This window comes from Nycticebus coucang, chromosome X, assembly GCF_027406575.1.
Source record: "Nycticebus coucang isolate mNycCou1 chromosome X, mNycCou1.pri, whole genome shotgun sequence".
Classification (NCBI taxonomy): Eukaryota; Metazoa; Chordata; class Mammalia; order Primates; family Lorisidae; genus Nycticebus; species Nycticebus coucang.
The window spans coordinates 6,470,740-6,497,173 of record NC_069804.1 but is presented as its reverse complement, the minus strand read 5'-3'; the positions used below and the strand labels follow the sequence as shown (position 1 = coordinate 6,497,173).

Below are 26,434 nucleotides of genomic sequence, written 5' to 3'. Positions count from 1 at the left end.
AGCCCAGTGCAATGGAGGCCACTCTTGTTGTATTTGAGCCTTCACCTGATCAGATGAGGCCCACCCTCGCTGGGGAGGCCATCTGCTTTACTAACAGTTCACTGATTAAAGTGTTAATCTCATCCACAAACACCCTCCAAGCAGTTATATAAAATTAAGCATTACTCTAGGAGTACAGTCTTTGGGGAAAGTTCAAAACAGTCTGTTATCCCTTCTGTTCAGGACAAATGAACATTATTCACCACTGAACATTATTCACCACTGAACAGCCCCTAGGGGAAAAGAAGGTTACTGTGGGGTAAAGCAGGGTCAAAGAAACAGTTCTTAAGGACTCTTGCTGGTGCTGTTCCTATAGAATCAGGTGGGCCTGCTCTTGAAAGGTGGTGGCAGGGATCAATTGCTTTAGTGCTCCAGAGATCAGGTACCTCACAACGAGGATGCCTAAAATGAAAAACAGAACCATTAGAAAAAAGGTCATATTAAAACAAAGAAGCAGGAGTGGAACTTGGAGGGCATTGAGTCCCAAGGATCCTGCAGCAGCAGCAGCAGCAGCGGTTGGTGAGAAGCGTTCCCTGAAGCCAGGCCGCTGCATAGTTCTTGCTGGCTGAGATGCCTCTGCTGTGGTGAGGATGCTGCCCACTATCCCGGGTACCTCTCCTATCAGGGCATGTGCCACCCAACATGTTTGTCCAGGAACAAAGGGGCCCACACCTGGCCACCTGCATCGATGAGTCCCACAGAGTTTCTAACAAGCTCCTGGCCTCGTCCAGCACAGCATCTTCACATCCAGGGAGAATGGGCCACCTAGAATCATGAGTCTGTGCAGACATGGCAGTCACGGGCCGGCGCTCAGTGAAGCCACATCAGGCAGGGGGAGGAAAATCAAAAGCAACAGCTTGGAGGGCAGCAGCCTAGTTATGAAGGAAACAGGAAGAATTCATACTAACAATTTAAGTGAGGAGGGACAGGAGGGGACTATAGGGTCACTGCTACCCTTCTGACTCAGGAAATCTGGTAGAAAGATCCCAGTTTACTGAGACGGACTAGACAGAAGGGGGAAGCAGCTGGCAGACAAGGTTACTACGCACAGACACCCATCGCGAGAAGGAAACCATAGAAGCCCTCTCCCTGGAGAAGGTCTCCCTGGAGAAGGTCTGCCCGACACAGGGTGCCGCCATCAGCACATAGGTGGGAAGACAGCTCAAGTCACTCCCGGGAGTAGAGGGGATCCTTTGCAGAGAGGCTCTGGTGTTGAGAATGGGAGACTCGGAGAAGCCAAAACCGAAGGTGCCAATGCAGCAGGGCAGAGAAGGGAACAGAGAAGACAGCAGGGAGGGCTGCAGTAGGTGGGGCGGTGCAGACAAACAAGAATAGGACCTAGGAGCCCCGTGGCACTGCAGAGCCCCATAGCACTGCAGCCGACTAATCTGTACTGAGCAACAACTCAGTACGTGCAAAGGGCTTCCCGTGCATCAGAGCACTTAAGAAAATGCTCAGCCCTATTTTAGAAACAAGGAAGCTGGAACAGAGTCATTCTGGCAAAGACCATGTACTAAACACATACAAAATCCCATAAGTCTGTCTGCCTGACATCAAGTGTCATGCGTTTAAATACTACCACACTTTCTGTTTTGTGGGAAATGAAAAATACAAGTGGCTCATGATGAGCGGGCTGTGTAGAAGTTTGGCTGAGAGGGGCGCGGTGCTGCATACAGCTGGGTGTGCACACGGCCAGACGCAGCTCCACCTGCTACAGCCGCTACACGACTCATCCTTCTCAACTGTCTGAGCCTCAAGTTTATAAATTTTGCTTCTATCTTCCTCATGAATGGAAGTATCCACTTGGTACAGTTCTGGACAATGAAATGAAACATATGTACCTAGATGGGTCTTCTAGAAAACCTCTGTAAAAAAGGACAGAATCAGCAGCCATGTCACTTTGTCTCTTTTTCCTTCCTAATTCTTCCTGTATGTCCAGGGGCGATGCCCAGAGCTGGAGCTACCATCTTGTCAGCATTAAGAGGCCAAGAATTTGCAGAAGCCTCACTCTGACTCCTTTAAGTAAATTAATGCCAGGAATCACTTACTTCTGTAATCGTTCATATAGGAGGCAACGTTAACTCTTGTTTTTGAGTCCTGTGTAGCTATGTTGTCTAAAATCTGTCACCCCGCCAAATTCCTTAATGGATAAGGCAAGTTAGGTGGGCTGATTTTAAGAGCTATCCTAGTTATTATAATTGGCCCACCCTGTGTGGCCTGGATGAATAACTTGCCCATATGTGAGAAGTTAGACATATAAAGGTTCTGAAGCAGTTGTGTAACCTTCAGGAGACAGAAGTATGAAACAGAGGACTGAAGACCATGGTGAATGTCCAAGGACACGGAAACGGGATCACACGCCAGGCAACGAGCTCCAGGGCCTGGGACGCTCAGGGTCCTGGGCAGAAGGCAGGGTGGGAAAGTTTGTCTCCCCCCCAGCACAGCCATGCAAAACACTCTCCCCCTTCCCACAGTCTTGGCAGGGGTCTTGTTTCTTTATTTATTTTCCCAGATGCCTTAGGATGAATTTTTGTTGTTTTGAGCTTATATGCTTTAAGAAAGACTATTTTTCAGAGCAAACGATTTATGGATATCTTTAAAAGTCTTGCTGAGAGTATCGGTCCTTGGACTAGTGGTTATCAAACACTGTCGGTTGCTTTTGATAGATCTGCGACAACCTCAACCAAAGGTGGACGGCAACAGGCCAGTGCTGTGGTGGTTCATGCCTGCGGGGAAACTCAGACAGGTGGGCTGCGGGTCGTTTCCTGGACTCAGTCCTGCGGGGCAAGTACTGTTGGTCATCAGATGATGATATACATATTCCAAAGGAAAAGATATGGAGTTAGATAAGAGGACCTGAATCTCAGCAGTTTGGAATAAGCTCGTAAGAGCAACATGATTTTTTTTAAATGCAAAGGCATAAAGATTATATAAAACATATAAACATTATAGAAACACACAATTAACAAAAAAGGATAAAGAACACTATCCCTAGTCCAGAAACACCTACCATTTTTATACTTGTTTTTTTTTACTTGATTTTAATAAGCATAATTTTAATCAAAGGTATTTTTAACATGAGAGCAAAATATGGAAAGGTTTGAATTTATGATTAAAAACCCCAAACCCATAAATCCAAGATAGGGGAAAACAGTATATAAAATTACTTTGAAAATGACTTCTCTGTAAGTCCAGTACGAATCATGAGTCGTAACAGTAACTGGTCACATACAATCAGGATGGCCTGGGCAGGCACCAGGCCTCTTCTTCATCTCTTAGATTTCATTAGAAAGTGTACTGTATTTAATGTTATTCAGCTGAAAATAAGCAAATAACACTGAGAATTACAAAAATCCCAATGCTTAGTTCCTTCAAAGTCCATATAGGTTCCTGTGCAGAATCTGAAGACTTTAAGTTGCTAACAATGATACCAGCATAAGGACAGTGTCTCCCAATTCCCGTCTGAATTCACAAGAATATCATGTGAGTGAGAATATTCAGTGAACTACTTATGTGAGGGAAACATGTGCAAAGTTTAAAATGAAGGTTTGCTATATAAATGTTGTAGAAAATACAATGATTCTTTTTTTTTAATTTTATTTATTTATTTTTTGATACAGAATCTCACTCTGTCCCCATGGATAGAGTGCTATGGTGTCATAGGTCACAACAACCCCAGCCTACTACCGAAGCCCACCTCAACGCCCGGCTATTTTTTTGTTTGTGTTTTTAGTAGAGACAGGGTCTCATTCTTGTTCAGGTTGGTCTCAAAACTCCTGAGCTCAAGCAATCCACCTGCCTCAGCCTCCCAGAATGCTAGGATTATGAGCATGAGCCACTGTGCCCAGCCAAAAATATAATAATTCACTTCAAGTGCTAGTTATTCTAGATAACCCAGACAATTTTCCCAGCAATGGACACCAAGGTATTATAAAATGGGCATTGAATTGAGATTCCGAAGACTGGGACTCTGCCCTAAGCCCTGGTGCTCCTACATGGGCCCATTAGGGGAATCACATCACTTCTAGCAAACACACTCTTAGGATGTCCTTTTCTTCTCATAGTGCCGGTTTTCTTACTTTTCTCAACTTCCAGAAGAGACCTGTCATACCTGCCTTTGGAAAAACCATTAGACTAAAGTTGGTTTATTCTGGTGAAATTATTAAGCCAGCTTAGATGCACAGAAGACGTGGAAATTTGAAAAAGAAATATGGGCTCACAATGATTCCACAAAGCTTGGAGCATTGGCTGGGTGACTTCTGCGGTAATATTCAATGTCTGTTTCTAGCAGAACTACAAAAGCCAGTTTGGAGAGACACAAACGCAGCCGCCATTGTTCTTCCTCTGGGCCTGGATGTCAGAGGAACTTCCTCACCTGCTGGGCTGCTCATAGCGTTGGTTTTCTTTGCAGGGGTCTTGGTGAGAGTTATCTAAGATTTGGGTGGATGGTTGAAGTGGAAACGCTCAGTCCTTACCAAATACCACATTCTGTAATCTTTGCTTCTGTGACACACAAATTTCGGAAGATGAAAACCTGAATTTCTGGGCTGCTCTCCTTCCATCTTCTCAGCACCCTCCCACTGTGGCCTGTGCTACTGGAAGATCACACATTAATGGGCCGCAGGGATTCACGGCTTTCCTGCTTCCATCGTTCCATCACTTTTCGCTATAGTTCTTTGGACGTATAGAAAGCAGAGCAGCTCTACTTTTATGATGCAAACATTCCCCCCCCCCCTTTGCACATGAACAATGTGCCACTTAACCAAGTATTGAAGGGGGTTAGAATTTTGTTTCAAATTTTGGCAAAATACAAGACTATTTCCCAACTAAACGAACGGGAAAGCATTTGGCTAATGTGACCTGTTTCTGATTTTCATTTAAAACTTACTTTTCTATTCTTCTTGGCTCTGCTATCACAGACTAAAGCCAAAAGCAATTAGAACACAAAGAAGGGTTTCAAAATATTTGCCCTAAATTCACAAAGGTAAAGGTAAGAGCACAAGAGATCAGAAGCCAAGCTGTGAGAAGTAAAATATAGGCCATAAAATGAGTCCCTGGACATTTCCTACTGTAACGGCCACCATAAAAAATTCCAAATACCACAAAACTGAACATAATACTCAGCACGTGACTAAAAGGTACTACTTTAAACACACCATAACTTTAATTTGTGCAATGTTGAATGAAGCAGGGAAATGTCATCACTGGATGGCTAGAACATTCCAAAAGTAGTTTACGTCGGTAATACTTAAATAGACATTTCTCCAATCAATAATTGTTTTGTGTTTTTCCTTTAGGCACCGATTGAAGATCTTCTCCACCTAAAATGGCACAGGACTGCACAGAGCCAGGTGGGTCCTGTTCAGGACAGTTGGGTGACAACCCAAGGGATGGGAACAGCTAGGGATGTAATCTAGGTAACTGGGCAGCAAGGTTACTACCTCTTCTCTTCCCTTCTCTTGTTTCCTGTCTCCCTCCCTCCTTCCCTCCCTCCCTTCCTTCCTTCCTTCCAACACAGAGTCTCACTCTGTCACCCTGGGTAGAGTGCTGTGGCTTCATAGCTCACAGCAACCTCAAGCTCTTGGGTTCAAGTGATCCTCCTGCATCAGCCTCTTAAGTACCTGGGACTACAGGTGCCCGCCACAACACCTCACTAGTTTTTCTACTTTCAGTAGAGACGGCATCTCACTCTTGCTCAGGCTGGTCTTGACCTCCTGAGCTCAAGTGATCTACTGCCTTAGCCTCCCAAAATGCTAGGATTACAGGTTTGAGCCATGGCACCAGGCCAAGTTGCTGCCTTTAAAAATCCTTTGTATATCATACCTGCAGGAGGATGCCACATCAATGCCAAACTGGAAACCATGCCCAAGGTGTGTCTCTAGGTAGAGAGGAAGATGGGTTTTCAGCAAACACACTGAATCTCACACATCCGCCCCATCACATTTACAGCTTTGCTATTTAATGAGCTGCCCTTCCCTTCATCATTTTGGGGCTCTCTCCTCTTATGCCTGAAGGACATTGTTGAAAATATGATGAGTGGTGCCCCAATACTCTCTTCTGGCAGCTTTAACTTCTGAACATCGGTAGAAATGGTGAACTAACCAGTTACTTCCATTTTAGCATAAAAAAATCACAAAAAGTTTCCTTGAAATAACATTTGAGGGCAGTGATCAGAGAGTTTCCTAAAGCACGAGTTGAATAAGTTCACAAACTCACCCGGCTTCCCTGCAGAGCCTGTGCCAGGCAACAGCAGGGTCTCCCAACCTCCCGTCTCAGCAATGACACTGCTGAGAGAGAAAGTTTTACAAATCCATAAAACCTTTGCTCTGAAAACCTAATTTTCTAAAATGTGACAACCAGTCAGTGCCTATGTTAGGACATCTTTCCCGCTGGATTTGGATGGTATGGGGAGGCCTGAAACCCCGAAAAGCAACAGAAATAGCGGTAAAAATGTCTAATCTTCAAGGATAAACATCAATTCAAATCTGTCAATTTAGTAAACTGTGGATTCAAGGAATTTCAATCGTCTTCCTAAAGTTATGACTCACTTCTAGTGTTGAATTAGCTTTGTTCTCCCTAGAATTTTCCTGCAGCTCTCCCCCTATTTTGTCTGTATGTCACCAGCTCTGGATTCCCAACTTCTCTTTTACAAAAGTGCAGCCCCTGAAGAATGGATCCAGAGCTTCTCCTGGGCTGGTGAGGAGAGGGCTGGGTCAGTTCCTTTCAAGTGCTAAACACCTCATTAGTCCTATCAAGTGTCTGGCTTGGGGAGCCCCAAACCGCAAGCCTGGCCTTTTATGTGGGTCTCCCACTTGGCAGCTCTGGACTGTTAACACATCATTCCAGCAGTTACCCTGGGCAGGCGCCTCTGGGGCCTCTGACTAGGAGTGAAAGTTGTTAGGGTAAGACATAAAAAGGCTCATTTTATGCCTTTTCCAGTTACAAACTTCAACAAGTGACTGGATTAACCCTCACAGTTCTGATGCTCTAAGGAAGATTTACTAAATGCCCCTTTAGGGAAGTCTGCGGTGAGTCTGAAAAATTCTACCCCGGAACTATTTAAGCTACACAGAGACTCCCCGAAGGGCCCCATTTAGAGGCTTACTGGCCTTGCTGGGCTGCCCACAGACGTGGTTTTCTTGGCAGGGGTTGAGTATCTATGACTTGGATAGATGTTGAAAGTGGAAACACCAAGTCCTTACCAAATATGACATTCAGTAATCTTTGCTTCTATGAAACCCACATTTCCAAAGGTGAAAACCTGAATTTGAAGGCTGTTCCCCTCCATCTACTCACCACTGTCCCAGTTTAGCCTGTGCACAGGGAACACCATGAGTTAAAGGGCCACAGATTTTCGAGAACCTAACACAATTCCTGCCTCACCGCTGTGCAGAGAATTTTAATTAATGAAAGAAAGAATGAACAAGACAGGTGGGTGGACGGATGACTACATCAGTCAGTGAATGAAGACCTGGCTCTCTGTGGCTGTCTGTGGCTTGGTCCCTGGCCAGGAAACTAATTTTTTTTTTTTTTTTTTGTAGAGACAGAGTTTCACTTTATCGCCCTTGGTAGAGTGCCGTGGCATCACACAGCTCACAGTAACCTCCAACTCCTGGGCTTAGGCGATTCTCCTGCCTCAGCCTCCCGAGTAGCTGGGACTACAGGCGCCTGGCACAACGCCTGGCTATTTTTTTGTTGCAGTTTGGCCAGGGCCAGGTTTGAACCCACCACCCTCGGTATATGGGGCCGGCGCCCTGCTCACTGAGCCACAGGCGCTGCCCATGGAAACTAATTTTTTTAAATGACATTTTCCTCATTTATTTTAGGATGTGATGCAAAAAGAAATAGATTCTGCATTTTATTTTCAAGTTACTTTTTTAAGAGTCAACTAGTTTTTTTGTTAATATATAATTTTTACCAAAAAAAAAAAAAATGCTTAGCTTGAATTTAACTAGATCGGTGAAGTCATCAAAAATTAATTAACTCCCAGGTTAATGATCAATTCTACCGTCTATCACAAATGTATTAAAAATCTTAAGTGAGGGCGGCGCCTGTGGCTCAAGGGGTAGGGCGCCAGTCCCATATGCCAGAGGTGGCAGGTTCAAACCCAGCCCCGGCCAAAAACCAAAAAAAAAAAAAAAAATCTTAAGTGAGGGTGGCGCCTGTGGCTCAGTGAGTAGGGCGCCTGCCCCATATGCCGAGGGTGGCGGGTTCAAACCCAGCCCCGGCCAAACTGCAACAAAAAAATAGCCGGGCGTTGTGGTGGGCGCCTGTAGTCCCAGCCACTCGGGAGGCTGAGGCAAGAGAATCGCATAAGCCCAAGAGTTAGAGGTTGCTGTGAGCCGTTTGATGCCACAGCACTCTACCGAGGGCGGTACAGTGAGACTCTGTCTCTACAAAAAAAAAGAATCTTAAGTGAACAAAAATAGTTTTCTAAAGCAGATATTCTCACAGGTGCCCTTGTCAGGAACAGACTTATTCTAGAATCCAGCCAATGATCTGGGGGATACCAAAAAAATATCTCTCAGTGCTACCTTTGCTCCTTTACTCAGACGTCTAACTTTGTTAGATCATGACATTCCAAATAAAGACAGACGTATCTTTAATTTTTTCTAACACTTGTGTAAGAAGTGGGTAGGAGGTGGGGCAGCACGCATGCAACCCTAATGTGAGTCCAAAGACCTGAGATCCAGACCCTCTGTCCAAGGGCTGAGATGGATGTCCTAGCTCAGAAAGAGACTGAATTTTCCTCTACGCTTTTCTTCTATTAAAGCCATCAAGGGATTGGATGACACCTACCCACACTGATCAAGGAGGAACTTTACGGATTCAGTTTCTAATCTCTTATAGAAAAACCCTCATAGACAGGGTCAGAAATGTTTTACCTGCTATTGAGACATCCTTTACCCCAGTCAACTTGACATGTAAATCACCATCACACTTCCCTTCCTTTAAACCTCACCTCCAACTGATGGACCAGACCGGTTCTATTAACTTGCCTTAGCAAGTGCTTCATCACTCCTTAGTTGCAAACCTATGATTATTATGTTCCCTCTGGTTCTCCAAATCTGCTTCCCGATAAAGCCCCAGACATTGCCAAGAATACAAAACAGGGGTTCCCAAGAAAATTACAATATTATCTGACATATGTTCACATACCAGGACAGAGAATGGTTAATCTGAAAGCTTTAGATAAACTGCAATGATACTAGACTTTACTAAAAATAACTGCTCCTCAGCCATGTGATATTGTTAAGTAAATAGTTATAAATAAGAAAGCTTAATTTATAGAACAATTAGAAACTTCCATTGCCCTGCGATCTCTTTATAGAAACTTTTTGAATTAAGGCTTTGTTGTGCTCAATTAAATTTAAAACTTTAGGGTAGGGGGGTGGGAGGGATAGTAGGGGGACCACAACTATGGAGCACATTGCAAGTACAAGTTGGTTCTATCATGTGTAGAACACAAATGTCCTAAGGCTATAATTGGGTAAATGAGCTGAAAGCTATGCTGATTAGTATGATGTAAGCACTCCAATCTGTACAAATAATCAACACACTGAAATGGGCATAAATGTATTTATGATCTATGTACAAAAGACTTAATAAAAAATAAATAAATTTAAAACTATGTACATTTATAAAAAGAAAATCATCCTACACAATATCCATTCAGATTCTTCCCCCTAGATTATTTTCCCTAAAATAAGTAATGTGTGTATCAAAGAGGTTAGGGGAATATTGTGGTCACAATCTAGTTAAAAACAGAATTGGGATTTAAATCCATTTTGAAATCTACTTTAAAAGCTCTGTCCCCTTGTCTATGTCATAGAAAAAGCTATTACTATAAAGTAATATTAAAACAACAATAGACTATTCCTTGCTTTCAAGCACAAGTATGTATTATGTAAAAAGTAGTTGTTAAGGGTGATCCCTATGTTAGGCAACAGGGGAAATTATCTTGCAATTGGTGTAGCATAACCCTTTCATTATTTGATTTAACTTGTTTGCACCCTGTTTTATCCATGATTAAAATTATAACTGTAATGCATTGTGGGTGTAGAATCCATTGGGATGCTACAGCATATTTTATACAATGTAAAGCAATGTATAAAAATACAAAACATTGTTCATATATTTTGGAATTCTTAAGAGTTAACTGGCACCGGCTCGGTGCCTATAGCTCAGCAGCTAGGGCACCAGCCACATACACTGGAGCTGGTGGATTTGAACCCAGCCCAGGCCTGCCAAACAACAATGACAACTACAATCAAAAAAATAGCTGGGCATTGTAGCAGGCACCTATAGTCCCAGCTACTAGGGAGGCTGAGGCAAGATAATCACTTAAGCCCAAGAGTTTGAGATTGCTGTGAGCTGTGACAACCATGGCACTCTACCCAGGGCGACAGCTTGAGACTCTGTCTGAAAAAAAAAAAAAAAAAAAAAAAAGAGTTAACTGGCATCTTGCTCTTTCAAAGTCTATTACTGAAATCTGAAACCTCTTCAAATGTCAGCCAGGACCTTCACAAGATTGTTGTTGAGTTGGTCAAAATTGGCAAGGTCAGATGTAATTGACAAATATTTCACACTGGTTTTTGTTCTAAATGTCTGCAGGAGGGAATGTTGGCTGTCTTAGGTCTTCAAGATTGACTCATGGCATCGGTTTAAGCAAGAACAAGAGAGAAAGTGGCTGAAGCTAGCGGTTTAGGTAAAGACCTCTGCTGCCCCTGGCTAAGTTTACAAATGAGTAATTGGTTTCCTGTGGGAAGCCAGGAAGGCGAAAATGCCTTCTGTGATGGTGTGCCAGGTAATCAGCTCAGACCTGTGGGTTTTGACAGCTGTGCTAAGATCTGAATGTGAATCCATTTTTAATCAATGTTTTATTTTTTCCTCAATTCAGGTGTCTGTGTTTATTTATTTATTTATTTGTTTTGTAGAGACAGAGTCTCACTTTACCGCCCTCGGTAGAGTGCCGTGGCATCACACAGCTCACAGCAACCTCCAGCTCTTGGGCTTCCACGGTTCTCCTGCCTCATCCTCCTGAGCAGCTGGGAGTACAGGCACCCGCCACAATGCCGGGCTATTTTTTTTGTTGCAGTTTGGCTGGGGCTGGGTTTGAACCCGCCACCCTCGGTATATGGGGCCGGCGCCCTACTCACTGAGCCACAGGCGCCACCCTGTGTTTATTTTTAAAAGTGTGTGAGTTCTTATAATTAGCAATGGCCATATGAATATTTTAGAAACCTATCCAGCCCCCGTTATGGGTAAAACCCTGCCCCAAAGCATATATTGACTTGTCTTCACAATTGAGTAGAAGATAAATCCTCCTGGAATGACAAAAGAAGTCACAAAGTATGTTTCCCCTAGGCGAGATCTCTGAACATATTTCATTGGTGACTCATGGGATTAGCAGCGTGGAGATGCTCCCCCACGGACAGTCTTCCTGGCCTAGCCTGGATGTAGCCATTCTTGTCTTTAAAGGACGCGGCTCTTCACATCTCATTACAAAGTTCATCTGTCCACAAGGGGGGAACACAGAAAGCTAAAACAACAACTTCTAGTTGTGTTTTAAAAAGTGAAAGCAAATAGTCCTCTGAGGTACATCAACTGCATAATATTTATACATTCCAAAATAATTAAATAAAATAAATACAGCTAGTGTCAATACAAGAGCTATTTCTACAACCTAAGTTGATAATAATTAGGCTCAGGCCTCTTTCACAGTAGTCAGAGACCCAAAAGAAGTTTTGAACTCTTCTGAAATGGTGGATGTCAGAGAAGAGAAAATAAACAGTAAAATAGAGAAGGGCTGAATTAAGAGGGAACAATCTGAGTCTTGAACACATCATAAGTAATCAATTAGGAACATCAGTCTTTGAAAGGCTTCAGGAAACAAGAAAAGTACTATGAGATGTAAAATTATCTCGGGGCACTATTATTTATACTGAACACAGTTTCTGGAGCGGCACAATTAACATTTGGGGAGGGAAAACTTTTTCCTATGGGGAACGGTTCAGCTGCATCCCTGGCCTTTACCCAGTAGATGATATTAACACCTTTCCCCCAAGTTGTGACAACTGAAAGTGTCCCCGGATACAGTGAAATGCGCCCTTACAGGGCAAAATCACCTGTGCTTTAGAATCACTAACAGACAAGTTTTCTAGTGGCTGTTATTAATACCATATTCCTCATGTCAAACCAAATGTTTAGAAGTGAGTTTACACACTCACTCTGACACGCCTCTGGGTTTGCTTTCAGTTAACAAGCTCACTCTGACATGCCTGTGTTTGTTTACACACTCACTCTGACACACATGTGTTTATTTTTTGTTTACACGCTCACTCTGACACACCTCTGGCTTTGCTATCAGTTTACATGCTCACTCTGACATGCCTCTGGGTTTGCTTTCAGATAACACAGTCACTCTGACGCACTTATGGGTTTGTTTTCAGTTTACACACTTACTCTGACACACCTCTGGGTTTACTCTCACTTTATATGCTCACTATGACATGCCTCTGGGCTTGCTTTCAGTTTACACACTCACTCTGACACGTTTCTGTTTGCTTTCAGTTTACGTGCTTACTCTGACAGGCCTCTGGGTTTGCTTTCAGTTAAAACGCTCACGCTGATGCGCCATGGTTTGTTTTCAGTTTACACGCTCACTCTGACACGCCTCTGGGTTTGTTTTCACTTTATATCCTCACTCTGACCCACCTCTGGATTTGTTTACACACTCACTCCCACATGCCTGTGTTTGTTTTTAGTTTACACACTCACTCTGACATGCCTGTGGCTTTGCTTTCAGTCTACACGCTCACTCTGACACACCTGTGTTTGTTTACACACTCTGACACACCTGTTTGAGTTTAGTTTACACCTTCACTGTGACACAACTCTGGGTTTGTTTTTAGTTCACACGCTCACTGAGACACAATTCTGGGTTTGTTTACACACTCACTCTGACACACCTCTGGTTTTGCTTTCAGTTTACACCCTCACTCTGACATGCCTCTGTGTTTGCTCTCACTTTACACGCTCACTCTGACACTCCTCTGGGTTTGCTTTCAGTTTACACTCACTCTCACACACCTCTGTGTTCGTTTACACACTCTGACGTACCTGTTTGATTTTAGTTTACACCCTCACTCTGACACACCTTGGGTTTGTTTACGCACTCACTCTGACACACCTTGGGTTTGTTTACGCACTCACTCTGACACACCTTGGGTTTGTTTACACCCTCACTCTGACACACCTTGGGTTTGTTTACGCACTCACTCTGACACGCCTCTTGCTTTACTTTCAGTTTACAGGCTCACTCTGACATGCCTCTGGGTTTGCTTTCAGTTTACACGCTCCCTCTGACACACCTGTGTTTGTTTACATACTCACTCTGACACGTCTCTGGGTTTGTTTTCATTTTCTATTCAGCAGTTGTTGCAAAAGAGGGTCATGGACAGCAAGCCACATGCTGCCATAAGCCCTCAGCTTTGTACCTACAGGGACATTTGGATGAGAGGAAGCTATTCTCTAACTAGTTCAAGACATGGTGTCTGAGGGTGGCGAGGATGGGAAAGACTGAGGAAAGTGGAAATGTGAGTTTGGCAGAAACACTTCCAGTACAGGGGAGAAGAGAAGGGAGCCCAGCCAAAGAAAGGACAGTCCAGGTTAACCCACCAGCAAAAACCCAGCCATATTTCTTATTATACTTGGATCTTTAGGCTGCAGACTTTGGTGCAGTGACCACCTGCATGGTGGTGTCGAGAAGTAGAGAAAACTGTCCCAGCTCTTTGTTCTTCCTGTACCCTGGTGAGCTCTCACATCACATGTAAGACCCTGGACATCCCTCTCTATGACCCTCCTTGGCCTCCTGCAGACCTACTCACTTTCCATGCAAATGGTGCTCTGCAGAAGTCCTTGTCTAATTGTGCTCCCTTAAGCAAGTCCTATTGTCTCTCTAAAGTAAATGCCTTTCTCTATTGGTTTTATATTTCATGACATTGGTGTACTGGCTCAGATAAATGTACCCTGACCGAGCAGAGCCTCCTTCGCTGTGGGATGGATGACGGCAGTGTCGTAAAGCCTGTATTTTGCAAAGTCTGTTGATACGCTTTCCACTCTGGCCTTTCTGCAAGCAGAACTTTGTTTCCACTCACCCCGGAGCATCCCGAGGCCTCCATGAGCCAAGGCCAGGAAGGGCTCCTGTGCTATGGCTGCAAAATGCAAAACTACTGAGCAGAAGCTCCCGAGCAAAGTCAGAGGGGGAACAGAGGGTCCGTGTTCTGACACACACAGGGATCTGTCTTTCTTTCAAGATCATAGCTGTAAAGACCACACTTTGTTGAGAGGAGTTACAGAGTTTTTAAGTTGAAATTTTCTAAATCAAAATAATTTCCATTTAACATTCTGAGACCACTGTTGTGGGCACTGTCTCTCTCTCTCTCTCTCACACACACACACACACACACACAGATATACACATTACATCAAATAGATTTTATGTCAAGAATAGAAATCACTGAGAACATAATGTAATGTTTTCAATCTTGGGTGCACTTTAGTATGAATTTGCAAACTCTTACAACAGTCCAACACCAGGGACACACCCGCACCAGCGACTTACAATCTCTGCAAGAGGGACCCAAGCATTGGAATTGGATTTTTTTTTTTCTATAAAACCCCCTGCTGCAGGCAGGTCTGAGACCCTTGGAGGCAGAGCAAGAAGCGAGCTTCTCCTCCTACCCAGGGATATGCATTTGGCACAAAGACGTGGGCGTGAGGAAAGCCCACAGGGAGCGCATGCAACTCCATCTTCCTCCTAAGCTGGGCGTACAGGTGAGGTTAAATGGATTGATAGACAGGCTAGGGAAGGACACCCTTTAGTGCTGCCTCCTCTTCTGGATAACAGGAGACCTTTGCGCAGCGGTCCCCCTGCACCCAGGGTGGCCACCTGTGGAGACAGCCTATGTGTCAGAGTTAGCAGAAGATTCTACTGATGTCCCTGGTCCCTGGGGAGGAGGAGTACAGATGGTAATTAGGTTTCCTAGCTATTGCATGGTGAGGGTTTATAGGGGACATTGGATCCTCTGCAGATAATTAAAAAGCCGCATTTTTAAAACCAGCCTATCAAGAGACTCCAAGGGGATATAGATCTTTGAAGGGAGGAGAAGGAGCTATTGTGGGTACACTAGTGTGAATTCCTCTACTACAAAGTGGGGTGGAGGAATAGATAAATTAGTTCTTTTTCTCTTTTGTGCATTTGGAAATAATGTCAATAAATGTTCGTCTCTGCTACCATAACTGTTTTCCTCAGCACTTTTATTAAAAAGTCAGTCATCAGCCATGCATGGTGGCTCACACCTATAATCCCAGCACTCTAGGAGGCCAAAACATGAGGATCACTTGAGTTTAGGAGTTCAAGACCAACTTGAGCAAGAGTGAGACCCCCATCTCTAATAAAAAGTAGAAAAACTAGCCAGGTATTGTGGTGGGCACCTGTAGTTCCAGCTGCTCGGGAGGCTGAGGCAGGAGGAGTTTGAGGTTCCTGTGAGCTGTGATGACACCACAGCAGTCTAACCTGGGCAACAATAAGAGACTCTGTCTCAAAAAAAAAAACAAAAACTCAATCATCACCAAAACAAAATTATTTATTTATTTATTTTTGCAGTTTTTGGCCAGGGCTGGGTTTGAACCTACCCCCTCCGGCATATGGAGCCAGCGCCCTACTCCTTCGAGCCACAGGCACCCCCAGTCATTGAAACAAATTTTGGTCATGCATATAGCAGCTATCTGGGAACCTATCTGCCTGAGATAATCCTCCAGTCACTAAAAGAATATGTAGGGCTTCAGCAAGTGTCTATGAATGGCCACCATCACCAAATTCATCTCTGAGTGAGCAGTGTTGCAGTGAGCAGAGCTCCAGGTCAGGTTTCTGGGGGAGAGTGTGTGGCTGCAGAGAATGCTGGACTGCCCTCAATGTGACAACATTGCACATGGCAACATGCAGAAAAACATGGGAACATGCCAAAGTGAGGACTTGCATGTGACTCCTTCACATCTTGGGACTTTGGAAGATGCTGAGGCTGGGGACTACCAGGACATGAGACAGCTGTGAAGTAGTACCATATTGCTCCAAGAGAATCTAGGTGGAGTGTGAATCACTTGTTCACTCACACTGAAAAAAGGAAGGTTCGTGAAACTTGAAAAGATTCAAGGTGTACTATTTTAAAAGGTAGAAAAGACAACTAAAGATTAAAGAGTGAAAGGAAAAATCTAAGAGAAGCACTGCCTAAAAAGAAGAGTTAATGCATGAAAATGAATGAATAAATTAAAAGAGTCTATGGGAAAGGAGGATCAAATAAATAATGATGGAAATAGACTGTAATTCATTTAACGCAAAAGAGAATCCATAAGTCCATGTTGAGATAAATAAATAAATAGGGGTAAGAGAAACTTCTTCTTTCCCGTATAATGTCAATTTATGAATGTAGAAGAAATTATGTCATTAGAATATCACTGACAATTATTATATTATTTATGATAATTAATTCAAGAAATATTAATGGATGCTAAAAACGGCGGGCGCAATGTTGATGAAGAACAAAATATTGGCATGGTACTAAAGCAGCTCAGTACAAAATGCGGAGCACAAAGGAGAAACCTGAAGGCTCTGTCTTAATCAAGTGATCAAGGTTAAAATCACAGTCAAGAGAAAAACCTACCACCAGACACTGGACTCCGTAAGAAGGACACAGAATGACATTTGTGATTTTCCTGCCCCCCCCACACACCCACACATAGCCTAAATCTAATCATGAGCAAACGTAAGCCAAACATTAACTGAGGCCCTATCTGTAAAGTAATTGACATGTAACCTTCAAAAACATCAAGGTCATCAAAGTTGAGGGAAGGCTGAGGGACATGGGATTGAAAGAGAACAAAGAAACTTGAAAACGTAAAAGATGTAAAGTCTCCATTTTTTTACTGCTGCATAGTATTCCATGCTATACATATACCACAATTTATTAATCCGTTCATGGGTCAATGGGCACTTGGGCTTCTTCCATGACTTGGCAATAATGAATTGAGCTGCAATGAACAATCTGGTGCAAATATCTTTATTGCAAAATGATTTTTGGTCCTTTAGATACACACCTAGAAGAGGAATTGTGGGATCAAACAGCAGATCTACACTTAGATCCCTGAGTGTTCTCCAAACTTCCTTCCAAAAGGAACATATTTATAATAACTCACACTTGCATATGAAAAATGAAACACAACTTTAGCCTAGGATGAAGGAGGGAAGGGGAGGGAGATGACAGGGGCAGGGGTGGGAGGGACAGTAGGGGATAGTAGGGGGACCACAACTATGGAGCACATTGCAAGTGCAAGTTGGATCTATCAAGTGTAGAACACAAATGTCCTAATGCTATAATTGAGTAAATGAGGTGAAAGCTATGTTGATTAGTATGATGTAAGCACTCCAATTTGTACAAATAATCAACACACTGAAAATGGCATAAATGTATTTATGATCTATGTACAAAAGGCTTCATAAAAAAAAAAAAGAAAGAAACTTGAAAACGTAACACAATGCCTAATTCTTTTCACCATAAGGAACATCATGAGGACAACTGGCAACACCAGCAGTGGGTCTGCGGCTGGGATACCAGGTTAAGTCCCTAGTTTAGACAGCTGTATTGTGGTTAGCAGGTAGGAGGATGTCCTTTTTTGTAGAAAACACGCTCACAAGAATCACATCCACAACTGGCCCAGGAAAAAGAAAAGTTCCTGGAGTATTTTGCAACTATTCTTCAGATTAGGAGTATTTCAAAATTAAAAAATAAAAAAATACATGGATTAAATTTCTTTTAAACCAGTGAGATTGTTTAAAGACTTCAGAAATTTACTTTTGAATAATTAGAGATATTTTGCTAATGCATTAGTGAAAATACACATTCTCAGACACTGGGAATAAGTCAGGAAATCAGTCAGCCTTTAGGTCTGCAGAATTAAAAGTACTCACTATTCAAAGAAACTGAATTTATTAAGGAGTGAGAGTGAAGGATTGTCTCAGAAGAAAGAAATGAATAACCTTGACTTTTACATTATTAAAGAACCTCCAAGTATAGATAATTATATTACAGGTACAATTATCTTCTTTAAAAGTGTTTGCCAGAGTGACACTGTTTTATCTGATTAAGGTAATTTTTTAAAGTGCTGTGCACGTGCATGTAACACATTATTCTGGACCCCACAAGTTCACTTTAATGGACATTGAGCGCCTTGGTTTAATCACAAAATCTTGAGGCACATTAATTTTAAGTGCCTCGTTAGGTAGAGCCTAACAAACAGCCTAGACAGTTGCCTCTAGCAACACCTGGCCAATGAAAGTTATGTCATAGTGACTGGTGCATCCATCATGTCCATACATTGTTCTTTTCCAAGTCTCCCACACTGAGGTGTTAATGACAAACCTCCCACACTGAGGTGTTAGTGACAAACCTCGATATGAGAAGGACATAATCTAGCTCAGTGGTTCCTAACAAGGGTGACTTTGTCTACCAGGGTACATTAGGCAATGCTGGGAGATGTTTTTAGCTGTCGCCACTAGGGTGAGGGTGTTTCTGGCATTGAGGGGGTGGAGGCTAGGGGTGCTGCTAAACATTGGCAGTGCACCGGACAGCCCTCACCCCAAGAATCACCTGGCTCCAGACATCAGTAGTGCTGAGAACCACTGACCCAGGCTTTGTGCAAACCAACCCCTCAATGGAGGGCTTAGTATGGTTAGGCCCCATGCCTAATCATGCCAGGACCCATGGTCCAAGTGACTGCTTCAGAAGTGTGTTCCAAGTGACTCAAATGGGAACAGAGAATGCCCTTTAGAAACCAGAATGCTATCCAAAAAGATAATTATTTTTGATACTGCTTTCATAAAGCACATTCTCATCATTACTGGAAGTTTGTTTTGTGGACTGCACGTGGTGACTGACGGCATGATCTGGGGCTTTGACCACCATATGCCACCACAGCTTCCCAGTCTACAGTCCATAAATATACGGTTCTCATGCTGAGACAATGTCACAAGTTTCAGAAACCAAAAGTCATTCACAGGCAGGGACACAAAAGCTGAAAAGCAGATACAAAGTCCTGGTGGGACTGTTCCCATCAGCCACGGGAGTGCAAGCCCGTGAAGACAAGCCTTGAGCGGGAGAGATTCTCTTACACTCCCCTCTGCAAATCGGCTGAGATTTCCAGGCAAACCATAGTTTCTTGGATGTTGTGGCTATTATTGCAGGCTGGTTGTGTTTTCACTGTTTTTCTTTTTTTAGAAAAAAATATAGGTTGCAAATTCCAAATTAGGAGTAGTACAATTTATAAATAAAACTTGTTCGTTGTTTCTCAATAAATAAGATTCCATTATAATGTGTTACTTTTCTCATTTTCAGGCCATTTTTACTTACTCTGAAATGGTGAATCCTGCTGCTTTTGCTTAATTTCTATCTTAAACTATATAAAATAGTAAGTTTTTAATGCATAGATACTTTTAAAATTCATGTTTTTTTGAATACTATAATTCACCACCAATTATCATGGCTAATGTGCCAAAATTTAAGGTCTCTAAGCCAAAATTTAAGGTCTCTAACTCAGAAATACTATTCTCCACGAACAAACTGGATCTCAGCTATTTCTGCAGAATGATTTATGGTTATTTCAGATCATGGGGAACCACCAGGGTTAAGCCATGTTCAGGACCCTGGGGAAAATCCAAGTTAGAATACAGACACTGATCTGTAAACAGCCCACACCTGAAGACTCAGAGCAGATTCAACGCAGGGAACTTTGAATCAGAAGTTCAAGATCTGGTTGAGAAGGGGCTAGAGGGGAGCTGGTGAAGAGGAGAAATCACCCAGGGTAACTGACTCCAACAAGGTTACGTGTTGGAAATTCACCTTTGTAGGTGAGAGGTTGCAAGACACAGAAAATTTGGGACAGCCAGAAGGAAGAGGGCAGTTCTCACCCACCAGGTCTGTGCCTTGCTATGTGCAATCACTATTTATCATGGTAGCCACTTGCTCTTCCATTTAATAGCAATTTATTGAAGCCAGCTATGAGAGTTCTTGCAAAAGAGAACATCTGGTTTTTAGTAGCCAATAGAGCTTTTGCCTATGTTGTAAATACTAATTAAGAGTATTGGAACGTTCATGGAAGGCTTACCAGTGCTGGGGACTGTGCTAATAAGCAGGCCATGTAGCTATTACTACTTCCTATTTACACGTGTGGAAACAAGATGGAGAAAGTCACTTACTCCACATCAGAGAGCTATTGGACGTTCATGGAAGGCTTACCAGTGCTGGGGACTGTGCTAATAAGCAGGCCATGTAGATATTACTACTTCCTATTTACACGTGTGGAAACAAGATGGAGAAAGTCACTTACTCCACATCAGAGAGCTATTAAAGAATGTAGCCAGGCTTGGAGATGAGATTCCAGCAATTTCTAACTTCCTACTGACATGCCTTTGAGAAATAACCAGAGGAAATTTCCTACTACTACTAAAGGCTCTTTGGTCACTGTTTTTCTCAGAACAGGTAAGAAGAATCTCCACTACAATAAGGATGGTGGAGACAAATAGGCAAAAAACAGTGTAGTTGATCTCAAGCCAAATGAAAGCATGTGGTTACCATGAGTAACCTAACAATTTGGCGTATCTTCAAAGTATGTTCTCTCAATATCTGTCCACTATTAAACGGAAGCCAAGAAAACATTTTAAGACAAATAGCATTTACCTATTACTCTGTGTTCGATGCAAGAAACATTTCATACATGCAACACTATTTTTTTTTTTTTTTTTTGAGACACAGTCTCAATCTTTTACCCAGGCTAGAGTGCCATGGTTTCATCATACATAGCTCATACCAACCTCAAATTTCTGGGCATAATTGATCCTCCTGCCTCAACCTCCTGAGTAGCTGGGACCACAGGCACCCACTACAACACCTAGCTAATTTTTCTATTTTTAGTAGAGACGGCATCTTGCTCTTGCTCAGGCTGGTCTTGAATTCTTGAGCTCAAGGGATCCTCTACCTCTGGCTCCCCAAAGTGACAGGGCTACAGGCATAAGCTACTGCACCCAGCCAGCATGCAAGATAATATTCTAACATATATGGTAGAGTCATATCGTCATATCAGGTTAAATTAACCACTCAGTCCTTAGTAAGAATAAAATTTAGCTTCTGTGAAACTACTGTGAAGCTGGAAATTATATATTAAATATAACTCAGTGGGGGAGACAGAGATTAAACTATCTTAGTGAAGATAGAAGAAAAGAAGTGTGCGATAAATGTTAACAGGACAATTGATTAGTAAATTGGGTAAAATAAACAGATGGAGAGTTTGACACCACATCAAACACTAAGTTTAATCCCACATGGTTTAGATAATTTAATTAAAACTATGGAACATAAAAAAGAAAACATAAATGAATATCTCATCTTGTTCAGATGAACCATGGTTAAACATTTAAGTAGTAGAGGAAAAGGTCCATTTTCTACCATAATTATGTATGTGTTTATACTGACATATAATTATCCCATACATTTACATTTAGATGTAATTATAAATATAATATATTATATATATAAAAATTATAAATTTAAACATATATAAAGTTTTTAGAAACTTATAAAAGCTATCTCAATCCTCTAACTATTGGAACCTTGTTCCCGAAATCCCTCTAGTGGGTACAGATCCAAAATGAGATCAGTATTTTGAAGACATGCCCTTCCATGTTCACTGCAGCACTATTCATAAGAGGAAAAAAAAGAAATCAATCAAGGGTCCACCAACGGGTGAGTAGATAGAGAAAATGTGGAGCACGTATACACACACACACACACACACACAGTGGAATATTATTGGGCCTTACAAAAGAAGAACTTCCTGTTACGTGCAATAGCATGTGTGAACCCAGAGGACATTATGCTGGGAGAAATAAGCTAGGCACAGAAACACAAACAGTCATGAGCTCACCTAATGTGCAGAATGCAGCTCAGTCCTGGAAGGAGATAACAGAATGGGGGTCACCCAGGGCCAGGGGAGGAAAAGGGCAGACTGGGGAAATGTGGGTCAAAGGATTTGCACGGTCAGGTAGAAAGGAGAAAATTGTTCAAGAGAACTGCTGTGCATCACAGTGACCGCACTTAATGGCAATGCACTGTATGCTTCAAAATCACCAGGAGAGTAGATTTTAAGTGTCCTCACCACAAAAAATAAGTATGTGAGGTAATGTACATCCCGATTAGCTTGATTTAGCCACCCCCCAAAGTGGATAGACTTCAAAACAGGATGTCGTACTTGATAGATATAGACAATTTGTATTTGCTAATTCAAAAATAAGTTTTAAGAGTCAGTAAAAAAACATAATTAGCACCTTTTGCAACACTACCAGACATATTTCTTGTGAACATGAATTACACCCTCTTGTCTTTTCCTAGGTCATGTTTGTGTATTTTCAACCACCTAGGATGTACACCCCTCCTAGGAGAGGCCACCGTCATTTTTCATGTCTGCAGCAGAAAGCTGCCTTGTCCCTAATAGGTGATTTTTATTTAGGTTTAGAAAAGTTCCTTGTCTCCATTTTCACATTGAGGTTCAATGCCTTTAAACAGCTCCTGTCAGAGGGGCTCTATTCCTATGCTGTCCTGGAATTTGCTTCCTCCTCACCTAGGCCGTAGGTGTCGAGTCCCCTCTCCATGTCACCACGGATATTTTCCCCGAAGCCTAAAATTGATGCATTTTCCCGAGCTCCACACATGATCTCTGCCCTTTCCACTGCCTACAGCTCCTCCAGGTCCTGGGCTCTGTATCAGCCACTCTTCCCTCTCCACGCAAGCACGTCCTCATTCCTTTCAAACTTCCCCCAAATGAAGTCCGCAGGCAGCATAACCCACCTACATTCATTATTATGAATCTGCTAGGAAATGAGGCCCCCTGCATCGTAAAGCAGAAACACAGGCAACCCAGTTTATAGTAAGCCCTGTATCAAATATGTCGGTGGCTGACCATAGCAGCTGAACCGAGGCTCTTAAATGCTTTGTCCTGTTCATAAAAATAACCTCGGACACAAGAGAAGGCAGTGCTCAACTAAATGATAATGGTACTTTTTTTGTTTGTTTTACAAAATTAATACTTTAAAAACAAAGAGCATAGCTATAAATCTGCCAGAAGTATATAAATTTCACCTGCCTGATGTATGCGGGTGGACCAACAACTCAGCCAGCCAGAGGCACTGTCTGATGTGGTGTGATTGTCTCAAGCCATGAACAATTTCTAGTGAGATTCCAAATAAAATACAATGTTCCCTCAAGCTACCTGCTGGTTGCATTTCTAGACTATGTCATATATAGTAAAACTATAAAAAGAATACCTCGATTTTCTATGTAAAATGAAGTTTGTTCTTAGCATTGGCGAATCATACAACTATTTCCTGGGCGTCCTTCAAACCTCGTGGGGAACTTTACGGAGCAGAGCCCTGCTGTGCACGGCAATGCCAGTGCGATCCGCCTGTGAAGGTTAACAACCCAATATGCCCCCCACTCAAATTTCGAAAACAGCCTTGGGAAGCAGGGACCCAGAATTTGAGAACCTCTGGTTCTCCCTGTACCCTTCCCAGTTCTCTCTCTCAGCATCAGCCTTAAACACCATTTCAGAAGTTTGCTATTTCTTCTGATCGTTGTATTTCCCTTATTTGACACACAACTCGTTCATATTTTCAACTTTTATTTCCTCCCATATAAATTGTTCATCAATACCTGTGTACAGTTATGTGGGTTAATATTGCCAATGAGCTCTGTTTGTAGTGGCATACACAGACCTACATCTTTTTAAACAAGAAATACCAGTGATGTTTTTAGTAGCCAAGTTAACATGAATTTAGTCGGAAGTACTCTGGTGGTAAGAATTAAAAGAAATTCAGCTGACGAAAACGTAATAAAGAAATGTGAACTGTTAAGCTCAGATATTTTATTTGTTCATTTAATGTGAAATGGTAGTGGTAACAAAGACATTCAGAAAATATTGTGTCATAATCCATTATTAAATGAATCTAGATCTCAGAGCCATCAAAATAGTCAATCATCATATTATAAAAGTTAAACTTAATTTAAAGCATCATCTACTTGTGTTCTGCTGATGTAAAGCAGGGAGCTATTCGTACGAATCAACTTGTTCTCATTCATCCGAGAAATAGGTTGCTGTTGCATTACTTGCTTGAGGTGATAGCATTGCCGGGATGGAAATTCTGTAATAAAATTCTGATTGTATTAGTGCTGAATTGCATAGGTCTTCTCCAGTCTTGGGTTTCAAATGCTCCTAGATAGCTCCAGTCAGTTATTACTGCTGTGCCCGGGTATAACATTTCAGGGTGTAAAGAATCCATCTGTGTTCCTTTTGCTGTGGTGTTGACAAGGCTTCTCGGCTTCTCCAAACCTATGAATGAGTCCTAATAGGAGGCTGGGGATGAAGGCAAATTCCTCAAGAGTTTAAACTTTATTAGAAATACTTATCTGCATGATGACAGATGCCACCCATTCTCCGAGACCCTGGATTTTAGTTATGCCCTGAGCTTTATGAGGAGCAATTTAATCTCAGTTTAGTTCACATCACTCACCATTCCTTACGCACTATTCACAAGAAGCTGCACAAAGGCTCTGGACATGCAAAATGAACATGAACCCATCATACCTGATGCTATTCATGAGCCGTCATCAAAGCATTCTCACTTCTCAGGCAGAAAGAAAAGAAAGATAGTTTTTTTCCAATCCAAGCCAGTGGTACCTCTGCTGAGCTGCATAGGAAAGGACAGAAGAAATCACTTCTTTCAATTCACAAGCATGGCCACATTTGATCAGCAACTTGCCCCACACTGTAATCTTGTAATGATTTCTCTGCAAAAAGCAAGGCACTGACAATGGCTGTCAATTAAAAATTGTTTTATGAGCCACAGAGGAGGCAGTTTGATCAAAAGAATAAAGGATAAAAGGAGGTGAAAAAAAAAAAACTTTCCCCCGGTATTTCTGGAAGATCGTATGATTTATCGCCCAGTGAAAACCATGGGCAAACCCTCCCACCAGCTGGAAGTCTTACCACAGAATGCTAGTATGTGGTTGTTCACAGGCCCTGCAGCCCGGCAATGCAGTGGTCATGTGTCTGGGAACAAGGAGCTTGAACCAAGGTCAACAATTCAGTTGACACTAATGAGGAACACTGGGTTCTCAAACATCACCTGAGCTAACCACTGTCTCCTGGATATGACTTTCTCGACAAAGATTGGAGAGTGACTTCAGGTCACGCCCCTCTCTCCTGCACCTCCCCTTATTTTCATCCATGCATTCACAGTGATCTAGTTGAAGGGGGGAAAGTTAAGGAAATGATAACTGAGTGGGAAAAGAGTTTTTAAAAAAGGATCCCAGGCACAGTTTGGGAGGTGAATATACCTAGCCAAGTAAGGGCTGCAAAAACCAAGGTCAAAAGCAAAAAAATGTCTTCAACTGGAGATGTTCAGCCCCATCCGAAGAGACGAGACCTGACTCCAGAGTCCAGGGTCAGAGACACCCAGAGGAGGAGGAAATGAAAAGTCAGGGAAGGGCAGCTCAGCAGACGGCTCCCGCAGAGGATGGAGGGCGGAGAAGCACAGCCAATCCTGCTGTGGAAACAAAAATGTACTCAGCACAGTGACATCTCCCCAGGGCACAGGTGGAAGTGTGTCAAGGTGGAAACTGTGTTAGTATGTGGAGTACAGCTGATGAGACCTGCAGGTATTAAGGTCCTCAACTTGGATATAACCTGGGTTTCCTTGTCAGACTCCTCCAATTGATACTGAGATGCTGTGGGTGGAAGGTGGTCTGGAATTTTGTTTCTGAGGCAATTTCATGAGAAATAGAGATTATCAAAAACACAACTTTTTATCCTTCACCCTCCCTCCCCCCATCTCTATAATCTACCTCTAGATGGAATATTTATTTCTCTTCTGGTCTTTTCTGCACTGAAGTTTGCCCTCTGTATGCCTTGATTACATCATGGGAGAGTTTATGTGGTAGCAGCAGAAATAAAAATTCCAGCTCCAAATGGAAAGCTCTCCTGGTCTCTGTCACTGGAATGTCATCGTGCCGTTGTCCTTGTCCTTTGGGGACTGCCAACACTCTTTCCGTTCACTGCTCCTCCTCCCCTGGCTGTGACACTCAGCTCACTAGGTTTTTTGATGCAGAGAGCCAACCCATCTCTTCTTCCCCAGACATGATGCAGAATCTCTTCATTAAGTTGATTTTTTCCCCTGTCTTTAGGACAAATTCTCCTTTATCTGCCAATCTAGTTTAGCAGAAACTTATATTCA

At 42.6% G+C, this 26,434-nt stretch overlaps 1 long non-coding RNA gene across 1 annotated transcript; it reads right to left on the bottom strand.

Annotated features, from left to right (window-relative positions):
* Positions 1-23,609: 23,609 nt before the first annotated feature.
* Positions 23,610-25,299, bottom strand: LOC128577306 (uncharacterized). The gene is made up of 3 exons (XR_008377554.1): positions 25,189-25,299; positions 24,787-24,889; positions 23,610-24,555 (listed from the first exon to the last, which is right to left on the bottom strand). It is a non-coding gene; the product is annotated as an uncharacterized LOC128577306 (long non-coding RNA).
* Positions 25,300-26,434: the final 1,135 nt, after the last annotated feature.